This window comes from Macrotis lagotis, chromosome 1, assembly GCF_037893015.1.
Source record: "Macrotis lagotis isolate mMagLag1 chromosome 1, bilby.v1.9.chrom.fasta, whole genome shotgun sequence".
NCBI lineage: Eukaryota > Metazoa > Chordata > Mammalia > Peramelemorphia > Peramelidae > Macrotis > Macrotis lagotis.
Window position 1 is genome coordinate 79,747,787 of NC_133658.1, and position 11,622 is coordinate 79,759,408.

Below are 11,622 nucleotides of genomic sequence, written 5' to 3' on the forward strand. Positions count from 1 at the left end.
GTTCCTTAAGCATCTTAAAAGGGACAGGGCGGTAGTCTCGGGCTCCGGTAAGGGGGTCCGTAAATACCGGGTAGAGGCCCCAGTCATCCCAGTCCACCTCCTCCCCTTTCTCTATTGCTATGGAGGCACTGGTGGCAAGTAGGCCGGATGGGCGGAGCCCTTGAGGGGATCTCTGAAGGGCGGACAAGGAACACGGGGGATTTTTTGCCTCTGTTTCCTGGCTGGGCCGCCAAGTCTGGGGCACGGCAGCTGTCCAATCAGCGCGGACTTCTCCCTCCTCGTCAGCAGCCTCCCGGTCCCACCTACTCACGCTCCTCTTCCTGCCACCCCTGAGGACTGTTTGCACCCCTCCCTTCCCGCGCTCGGAAACTTCCGGCCCTGAATCTCTAAGTGTGCCACATTCATCGCCCTCCCCCTTTTCATTCTGTCTCGGTAAGGAGGGGCATGCGGCATTTTCTTCTCCCTGGGGGCCCCTTGTTCCCCCATTGTTTCTTCTAAGTTCCTCCCACGGATACAGGGGAGGGGGTGGCCTTCCCTCTTCCTCTGAGCTCTCTGAATCCGATCCCGCCAACGAGCTACCCACCTGAGTGCTGATTGTTCGTGCCAAAGTCACCTTCTGGGGATGCAGGGCTGCATCCACTATCTTATACACTGTAAAATCCTCAGGGGTCAGTTTTCCCGGGCAGGTGTCATCATAGGAGGCCATCTGCTGCCCTACCACCTTCCATTTATCTGGTTGGATCCCACTATGTTGCACCCAAGGGCAGATGTTCCAGATATTCTCAACAAAAGCACGGCACGTCTTGATAGGTAATTTACAGCCATGCTTAGCGCAGAGTTTATAAAGCTGCGCTGCAACGACCCTTTTTTCCTCCGGCTCAAAGGCGGGAATACTATTCCGGCCCCCCATGCTGTCTACTAGCCGAGGCTGCAATCCTAACAGGTGGCAGAACTGGAAAGTTCCCGTTCGGCAAAAGAGAAGGAGGAAGCAGGGCACAATCAGACAGGCCAGCACGGCAAGGAGCATGATTAGAGCAGAAGGAGAAAGGGAAGAGAAAGGAAGCATAGTCAACACAATAGGGATATGTCCTTCAGGCAATATCTGAGAGTAAACGCCCTCTCCTTCCTCCCGGTCGGAAACGACCGAGGCTGTCTGGAGAATCCGACCAGCGGATTCAGACGTTCCCTAGCAAAATCAGGTCCCTGTTCCGGGTCCAGGGTTCAAGTCCCTGTTCGGGCGCCACTTGCCGGGTTTTTATTTACAACGCCGGCTTCTTTATGCTAGTCCGTCCTCTTACTCACCAGTCCAACGCATGATGAGTCTTCGGGGTACCTCCGGCCCCCACTCTTTGATGGGGGAAGAACCAGACAGAGCACCTGAGGTGGATAATGAGTCTTTATTCTTCTGTGATCACATTCCCGCTCCCCCAACCTCTCAGCAGACACTTTTATCCCCTCTGTCCTCCCTCCCATGAACTCTTACTCAATGAGGGGCCGAGTTCTGTAACATTCCCTTATAAGGTGATTATGTTTCCCCCGCTAAGCGACCGCCAAGCCTCTTCCCCCCGCCCCCAACATACCACTACTGGGTCTATACCCTGAAGAGATCATGAAAAAGGTTGAAAACATCACTTGTACAAATCGAGGGGATTTCCATCAACTGGAGAATGACTGAACAAATTATGGTATATGTATACTATGGAACACTATTGTTCTATTAGAAACCAGGAGGTATGGAATTTCAAAGAAGCCTGAAAAGACTTGCATGAACTGATGTAGAGTGAAATGAGCAGAATCAGAAGAACATAATATACCCTAAAGGCAACACAGAGTTATGATCAACCTTAATGGACTAGCTCATTCCATCAGTGCAATAATCAGGGATGATTTTAAGGGTATCCGACAGAGAATGTCATCTGTATCCAGAGAAAGAACTAGTTAAAACAATGACCAATTTTTTAAAAGTCTTGTGTACTACATAATTTTGCTATCTCCAATATTTTATTTTTTCTCAAGGATTTTTTTTCTCTCAACACAGTCAACTTTGATCAATGTATATAGCATGGAAAAATGGAAAGATTTTCAGATGACTTTCTGTGGGAGGTTGGGGGGAGAAGGGGGCAAGAGGAATTGTAAAATTCAAAACCTTACAAAAAATGATGGGTAGAAACTACTATTGTATGTAATTGGAAAACAAATAACATTTTTAAAAAATAAAAACCAAGGAGAGACAAAATGAATAAATAAATAAATATATAAATGATAGTTGGTAAAATAGATGAAGTAGGAATTTTATGGAATTCTTTTTTATGGCATGAATATTTTACCAGTAACTAAACTAGGAAGAGATAAAATAAATAAAATTATATGCTAATAAATATAGAATCTAATAAATATCAATACAAAAATTTTGAATAGAATATTAACAAGGTGATTACATAAATATACATCAAGGATTATAAAGACTGACCAGGTAGGATTTATACCATGTCAATAGCAAAACCAAAAGAAAATATGAAATTATCTCAATATATGTTAAAAACAAGTTTTTTTTAACCAAACTACAGAATCCATTACTATTAAGAGCACTTGAGAGCATAGAAAAAGGGAGTATTCCTAAAAATAATATGCAGTATCCAACTAAAACTATCAGTAGGTATTTTCTATAATGAGGATAACCTAGAAATGTTCCCAAATAAGATCAGAGGTGAATTATTCAATATAGAATACTATTCAATATAGTATATTGGTTACATGAAATTAAAAACTTTTGTACAAACAAAAATAATGTGATCAAGATTAGAAGGAAAGCAGAAAGCTGAGAAACAATCTTTATAGCCAGTGTCTCTGATTTGAATCTCATTGCTCAAATATATAAAGAACCAAGTCACATTTATAAAAGTACAAGTCATTCACCAAATGATCATTAGTCAAAGAATATTAAATAGGTAGTTTTCAGATTAATCAGAGCTAAATATAGTCAAATAAATAGGGACTCAATCAGTTTTTGATTAGATAAATGCAAATTAAAACTCTTAGGAATCACTTCATACCTAAAAGATTGGCTAATATGACAAAAAAAAAAAGGAAAATGATCGGTATTGTAGTGGATGTGGAAAAATTGAAACACATGCACTGTAGTGTGAACTGATTCAACCATTCTGGAGAGGAATTTGCCCAAGGGTCAATCAAACTGTGCATTCTCTTTAATCCAAGAATATAACTACTAGGGCTGTATCCCAAAGAGATCATAAAAAAGAGAAAAGAGCCTATATGTGCAAAAATATTTATAGCATCCCTTTTCATGGTGACAAAATATAAGAAAGTGAGAGAATGTCCTTTATTTGGGAAATGGTTGAACAAGTTGTGGTATTTGAATGTAGTGGAATACTATTGTGCAATAAGAAATAATGAATGGTAAATTTCAGAAAAACCTTATAGAAACTAATACAAAAGAAGATAAGCAGAATCAGGAAAACATTGAACAAAGTATCAGTGATATTGTATGATGATTAACTATAAATGACTTACCCCAGGAACACAATGATACAAGACAATTACAAAAGTTCATAATGGAAAATGCTATGCACATTCAGATAAAAAAACTGATAGACACTTAATTCAGATAAAAGTATACTTTTCCCTTTGCTTTTCCATGGTTTTTTTTCTCCTTTTAATTTTGAAACTGTGACTAAAATAGAAGCATGCTTTACATAATTGTACTTAACCTGTAACAAATTGACAATCATTTCAGGAAATGGGGAGGATGGGAGAAAAATGTGAAACTCAAAATCTTGTAAAAATAAATGATAAAATGATTTACATAAAATTGAGAAAAAATAAAACACCATTAAAAATAAAATAAAGAGATAATAAAGAAAGCTATGCAGATTTCTTAGAATTCATGGTTTCTAAATAGTGCAACATCAATACCATGAAATTCAAAGAGGAGCTTCTCGGGGTGAACTTTAAATCTTGCAGGAACTGAGATATCATGTGTAGTATCTTGGCATAAACCAGGTGAAATCAGTGATTTGTGGGAATTAAGCTAATTTTTTAAACTAAAAGTGCACACACAAACACACACATTACCAACGCCTACAAAGATCAAGGTGATATAGTAAAGTCAACCCCCAAGATATTGGGGAAAATATTTATACATTTATTTTTCTATATGATTGAAGATGGATAGAGATGGATAGTAACTTCCCTACAGGTTCTTTGTAGTTGATTTGAGTATTTTAAACTAACTAGCATTCATTGTTGCTACCCTTCAAATAAAATTGCTATTACTATATATTATGTTTTCTTGGTTCTGGTAATTTTACCCTTCACTATTTCATGCAAGTCTTTCCATGTTTTTCATAAATTATCCTGCTTATCATTTCTTACAGAACACAAGTATTCCATCACAATCAGATTACATATTATTCAGTCATTCCCCAATTTATAAGTAGCCCCTCAAAATCCAGTTCTTTGCCACCACATAGAGAGCTGCTAAAAATATTTTAGAATTATGTAGATGCGCTTTTATTCTTTTTCCCTGATCTCCCCTGGGAAACTGATTTAAAATTATATTTATGGGTAAAAGGGTATATAAAATTTTATAACTCTTTAGGCATAATGGAATATTGCTTTCAAAATGACTGGAACAGATCTATCAGCTTTATATTAGTAACCTGAACACTATTGTAAATGAAATAATTTGACTTCAAATGAAGTCTTTCTTGCTTTTCAAATTGTCATGTAAGAAATTACATAATTTGCGTAAAAAGTCTAATTTACTGCCAGAAACTTATAGTTTATATAAAGAGGAGAAAGAATTATTCAGAAAAGGATATAAAAAGTTCTTAGTCTTCCTCATCTTATTCCCTCTTACCTTTTAATTGAACTCATCTTTTATCCTTAACTGTCTTTGAATATTGTTCATATTGTGTGTTGGGGTTCAGGTGAAAGTTTAAACTCAGGGGAGGCATCAGTTGGACACAACAATATCTTTGACCTCTCAACTTTGGTAGTTGTAGTTATGGTAGTAGTGGTGGTGATGGTGGTGGTGGTGGTGGTAGTAGTAGTAGTAGTAGTAGTAGTAGTAGTAGTTGTGGTGATGATGGTGGTGGTGGTGACAGTAGTAGTAGTGGCAGTAGTAGTAGTAGTAGTAGTAGTAGTAGTAGTAGTAGTAGTAGTAGTAGTAGTTAGCATTTATATAGGGAACTCATGTTTTAAAAGGAAACATATAACAAAATATATGTTACCGTAATTTGCCAGAAGTCAATATCCAGGGAGGGTTAATCAATTGTCATGAAAAACAACAAAGATTTTTTTATGAACTTGACATATTGACAACATGAATCTTTTCCTACACAGCAAATAGAAAAAGAAAACTATATACTAAAGCATAAATTTCCATAGCACTGTATACAATTTGATTCCTAAGTAACATTTCAAATTTAATAACATACTTTCAACACTAATAATATCCTTATTGATCTACAATACATTTTTAAATTCAAAGGAAAAAGAAACTTGGAACTAGGATGCATTATGAAAGTTTATGCCTTATTGAAATGGAACAGAATAAATGGAAGAGACATTCAATAAGGAGATATATTCATGTGAGAAAATTCCAGAATCCAAAGTAGGAAGAAGAATGAAAAGCATTGGGGTAAAAATTGCTGGAAAAAGAAATAGAAATATTTTCATGACAGTAAATCACTGACTACTTGAGGAGAAGGAAAAAAAATGAGAAAAGAGATTTGAGAAACAGGTCACCAACTTTACATAGAATAATAGTATAGGAATTTAGTGATAGGAAGTTTTAATTATTCCAAAATGAGCTAAAGTGATCTAAGTCTTTATCTGTCTCCCTCTTCCCTCCCTCCCTTCCACTCTGACTTTTTCATACATTCTGTTATTCTCCCTACCATCTATCATCTATCTCTTATTTCTCCTTCTCTCTCTCTCTCTCTCTCTCTCTCTCTCTCTCTCTCTCTCTCTCTCTCTCTGTGTGTGTGTGTGTGTGTGTGTGTGTGTGTGTGTGTGCCCACTTCTCTTCATTTCTTACCTCTTTCTCTATTCCTTCCCTTTTAGGATATCTGTCTTTCCATTCTCTATCCTCTTCCTTCCTCCCTTCCCTCTTCTTTCCCTGTTTTCTCTCCATCTCACTTTCCACTCCTCCATCCTTTATCTTTTCTCTCTAAATATTAGCCATAAAGAAAAGATTTCTATGAAGCAGATAATGGTCTGCTGAAGGCAAGAAACACTTGGTACTGGGTTGGCTGGAAATTTTATCTGAGAGTAAAGCATAGAAAACAGTAATAGAGAAGTTCCTTATTTAGAGCACCCTATGCAGTTGCCATTCATTCAACAAATATTCTTCAGGCACTTGATGTCTACAAGACCATAGTGAAATAGACTGTGCTTTCAAGGAATTTGCCTTCCAGTGACTGCCTAAGTATGGTAATAGAGGGAGACACTAGCAATAGGAAATGAGAAATTTAAATAAACAGAAGGGAAGGGAAGTATAATCAAGACATGGTAGACAGGCAGTGTAAAGGTGTGGAGGCAGTAAATGGAATCATGTGTGAGAAATGTCAGTTTTTCTGAATCACTTCTTTGCCTCTATTTCTCTCACTGTCACTTTCTCCCTGACTCTGACTCTCTTTCTTCTTCTGTCTTTATCTTCTCCCCTTCTCACTCCTCTCTCTCTCTCTCTCTCTCTCTCTCTCTCTCTCTCTCTCTCTCTCTCTCTCTCTCTCATTCTCTGTGTCTCCCTCCCTCCCCCCTTCTTCCTCCCACCCTCCCCCCCACCTGTCTCTCTCTATTCAGACCAAGAAGCTAATTTATATGTGGAAATTACAGGGAGGCAACTCCTTACACTGGTGTAGATCTTCAAATTGTCTTAGAAAGTTTTGGAGTAAAACTGGAGTTCTTTGAGAACTTGTGTCTTTCCCAATAAAACAAGAGTTAATTAACTAAGGCAGGACTTGAAACTAGACTGCCTTTAATCCAAACTGCCTTTCTATGTACTCTATATATTCATGTGACTGGGTCTGGTCACCACAATCTATCGAATAATTATGGCATTATGTAACAAAATATTAGATTTTTATAGAATCATGGAATTTTCACAGCACAGAACATCAGAACTGAAAGATCTGGAAACAGGACTAAATCTAATCCTCCCTATTAACACAGAGAAAAACTGAGGCACAAAGCAGAAAATAACCTACAAGGTCATTTCTGATTTAAGTAAGAAATACTCCATAAAGTAATTGACCATTTGAATAAAAATAATAATAATAATAATAATATTAATTTACATTTACATGTCACTTTGAGTTTTGTGATTCAACTTACAAATATCCCATCCTATCTTAAGTACTCTGGAATATAAGAGCTGATATAATCCCTGTTTTGCAAACGAGGGAACTGAGACTGAGAGAAGTTAAGTGACCTGCCTGGGTCACACAGCTAATAAATATCAGAGACCAGATCTGAACTCAGGTATTCCTGAATCCAGATCTTTCATTCAATGTGTTGGGATCTCTTTAATGGAAAGTAGATCAAAATGATGATGATAATGATGACGATTAGTACTATGATTGCAGGTGTATATATGACTCCTGTAACAAAAATACTTTAACATACTCTCCATAGTTTCATTACAGAATTATTTAGTTACCTCATGATATTATTTAATAAGTTTAATTCTCTTTTATTAGACTCATGGGTTGGAATCCTTCTGGGATTATTTGAGGATCAGAGCATCAACAACTACTCTTCTGGCTATTTCTTTTCATGTATCTGATTACTGTGATTGGAAACCTACTCATCATTATGGCTGTTGCTTCCAACACTCACCTGCATACCCCTATGTACTACTTTCTAGCCAACTTATCTTTTGCTGATGCCAACTTCATCTCTACCACAGTCCCCAAGATGTTGGTGAATATCCAAAAACAGAATAATTCCATCTCTTATTCTGATTGCCTAACACAGTTATATTTTTTTTTATCATGTTTGGGGTATTAAATGAGTTTCTCATGGCAACAGTGGCCTATGGCAGATATGTGGCTATCTTTCACCCACTACATTATACAATAATGATGAGCTACCACCTTTGTTTCTTCTTGATTTTAATTTCATAGATTGTAAATGCCCTTCATTCCCTTTTACGTACACTGTTGATGAATGAACTAATCTTCTGTGCCAAAAAATGAAATTCCCCACTTATTCTTTGACTTGAACCCCCTACTGAAGCTGTCTTGTTCAGACATCTTCATCAACGAGTTAATCATCCTCGTCCTTGGTGGTGCTTCTAGTTTGATTCCATTTGTCTGCATCATCATATCTTATGTGTATATAGCCTTGGCCATCCGAAGAATGACATCTACAAAAGGGAAGCAGAAAGCCTTTTCCACCTGCAGCTCCCGCCTTTCTGTAGTAGTTCTCTTCTTTGGGACTGTCTTTGGAATCTACTTTAGCCTGTCATCCAACCACTCAACCCACAGTGACATAATTGCATCTGTAATGTACACAGTAGTGACACCCATGCTGAACCCTTTTATCTATACCCTGAGAACCCAGGATATGAAAGTGGCCCTGCAGAGGCTATTTTAAGTTCTCTTCTTGAGGACTAAAAGATATAAAATCAATCCTAAATTTTCATTTCTCTTCCCCTCTGCTCTGCAAACTGAGTAACAAGAGATTGTCAACTTAAAAGAATTTTCCTATAGGGAAAGTACTTTGTTTCAGATCTCAAATATTTTAAACTCAGTCTCATACTTTGTTTCTTTGTGTGGACAAGTTTGAATAAAGAAAAATTCATTCATAATATTATAATTAAATTCTATTGGTGAAGATTCAAAATAATAAAATTTTGAAATTAAAGAATGAGACTTATAGAAGTTTAATTCCAAAGACACAGAGATTATGAAGATACAGAAAAGATAGATAAATTTGATTTCCTTTCTCCACATAGAATGGTCATTAGATTATAGAATTCTGATCATCTGGTTACAGATTTAAATCTGGTCATCCATATCCATATTATTTTGCTATTATTTATTTACCATTTATATAGATTCAAATCTATCCCCTTCCTTGTCTCATTCAGCTAAACCTTACTCAGAATCACATGCTACAATAAAGAGATCTCAGAGTCAGAGGACAGACTTATTTTTTGACCTGATTGTATGATTAACTTAGCTGAGAGCAAGAGTCTTAACCAAGGTTCATGTCCATATAGTGAAGGATTTGCACTAATTAAGTCATTTATTTAATAAAGAGTGATAACTTTCCAGAATTAAAAAGTGATTGTTGAGATTGTGATACTACTCTGCAGATTATCTCTGGCATACAAATAATTACCTTGATGAGTGATCTGATGAGCCACTGGTAGTAGTAGGCCTATTAATGAGCATAAGGAAGAACTGGAATATCACCTTCTCAACATAATGAGAGTCAGTAAAAAATATAGAAAGGAGCTAAGTTAGAATTATGATATAATATATATCATATCATAAAAAACATAATAAAAAACAAATCCTATGAAAATATCTCCCCACTTCCAGCAGCATCACCTTTCTTGTCTACCATTTTAAGCTTTTGTGTTTTTTCTGGAGTCAAACAAATAGAAAAGGGCAGGATGCCTTCTTGAGAAATAATATTAAAATTATATTAAATAATATTAAATATAAATAATATATAAAAATAAATATGTGAATGTAAATAATAAATATATTAAATAATATTAAAAGTTGTAAATCTTAATTTCATTCTTTAAGGGTCAGGATGAAAAACAAACCAAATGACAGATTACATGGTGATTTCAATTCAATACCATTATATAATAAATCAACTGAAGCACACATGATAAACCCTAAGATGTAAAGGCGGGGGGGGGGGTGGATAAATAGAACTCAAGCAATTGACCCTGTATAAGAAATGTTGGGGAGAAAAGACAGGGCACTGATTGTTAACATCAGAAGGAGTTTCCATATGATACCATCCTTTTGAACATTTACAGGCAATTTTCCCAATCTCTTAATTCTATTACTTTTCCTTTGATGATTATCTCCAAATTAACCTGGATATGGCCAAATTGAACTTAATTGTTTGATGTTGTCTACCACTTTGGATTATAAGCTCCTCAAGAACAGGAATGGCTTTCAGCTTTGTGTGTTTCCCCAGCACCTAATATAGTGATTGATACTGAATAAATATTTATTGACTAACTCTGAAATCTTTTTATTCTAGTATTTTAGTGCATCTAACAAGTAAGTGCACAGAATAATCTTGTGTCCTTTCTAGCAAATAGTAATTTGCACATGCAAATGATCAGTTTGGGATTATAGAAGTCACTGTTTCCTCTGAATGTGCTTTATTTGCATAATGCACTTTTGATGAAAGTAAATTGAGTACTCCCTTAGGTACTATGGAAATTCTTTCATGATTTCTAGAGATTCAAAATAATCCTATATCTTATTTGGAAGAAACCTCATGACCAAGGTATGACTGAATATGACCAGTATATGTCCAGTAAAGAACTTTGCATGTCTTTAACTCCCGTCCAAATGTAACAAATTCTGGGCAGAGTAAATCTAAAAATAAGAGCCAATCCACAGTAATGCACTGTATAACTTTTCCTCCTTTTGTTTGATTTCTATCAGAGGTCTTTTGGAAATTCTTTTGTGGGAATCCAAATACATCATCTGACTGACACCCTAGACTGTCCCATATTTAAATGGCCCACTTTGATTTTTAAACAACTTATATAATCAATCTGAACATCCCATTCTCTTTCTTCAGTATCATGTTGGAATCCTTGTTTGGGGAGACCTCAAATATAACATTGTAGAGGACTTGGAGGCAAGACATTAAACTAGAAAAAAATTCATTTGGAAGAACAAAAGGTCAATAATAGCAAATGATTTTTAAAAAATAAAATAAAGGATTCTAGCAGTATCAAATCTTAAAGTGTATGGCAGTAATTATCAAAAGTATCTAGGAAATAGAATGGTGGAAGACTAAAAAAGGACCAATGTGGGTACCAATATAATTAAAAAGAAAGCAGATAAAAAACATTGCAGATATTTTGATAAAGATTTCATATCTCAAATATATAGAGAGTTTTGTCTAATTTAAAAGATTTCATATACCTCTTGTTAAATAGTTCAAGGACATATAAGTAAACATATAAGTATTTTTTCAATGAAGAAGGCAATGTATATGTTTACACACACACATATAGACACACACACACACACACACACACACACACACACACACACAAACACAGAGACATCTTTTGGTCCACTGATGATAGAGTATCCTGGTTTTCATAACTTTTTTCCTTGATCTCATCAGGATTCATTATATTGAAAGAATAGGCTCTAATGCTGGTGGTGTGATGTGTTCCTACAAAATGGCAATCTCATTGTCAGGAGCCTGTAATTCAATCCTTTTAGTAGACATACAAACTTATTGATTAGATTGGTTGTAATTGCAAAACCCGCAACAGTTTGGTGGCATTTTCCTTCATTCCAGTCACTTTGGGGAAAAAAATTGTGTATCCAACCTCAGTTTCACTATGCTGGCCTTCATTTGTCAGCCTTTTTTCAT

At 36.1% G+C, this 11,622-nt stretch overlaps 1 pseudogene; it reads left to right on the plus strand.

Annotated features, from left to right (window-relative positions):
- Positions 1 to 7,582: 7,582 nt before the first annotated feature.
- On the plus strand, positions 7,583 to 8,619 carry LOC141510457 (olfactory receptor 1G1-like; annotated as a pseudogene).
- Positions 8,620 to 11,622: the final 3,003 nt, after the last annotated feature.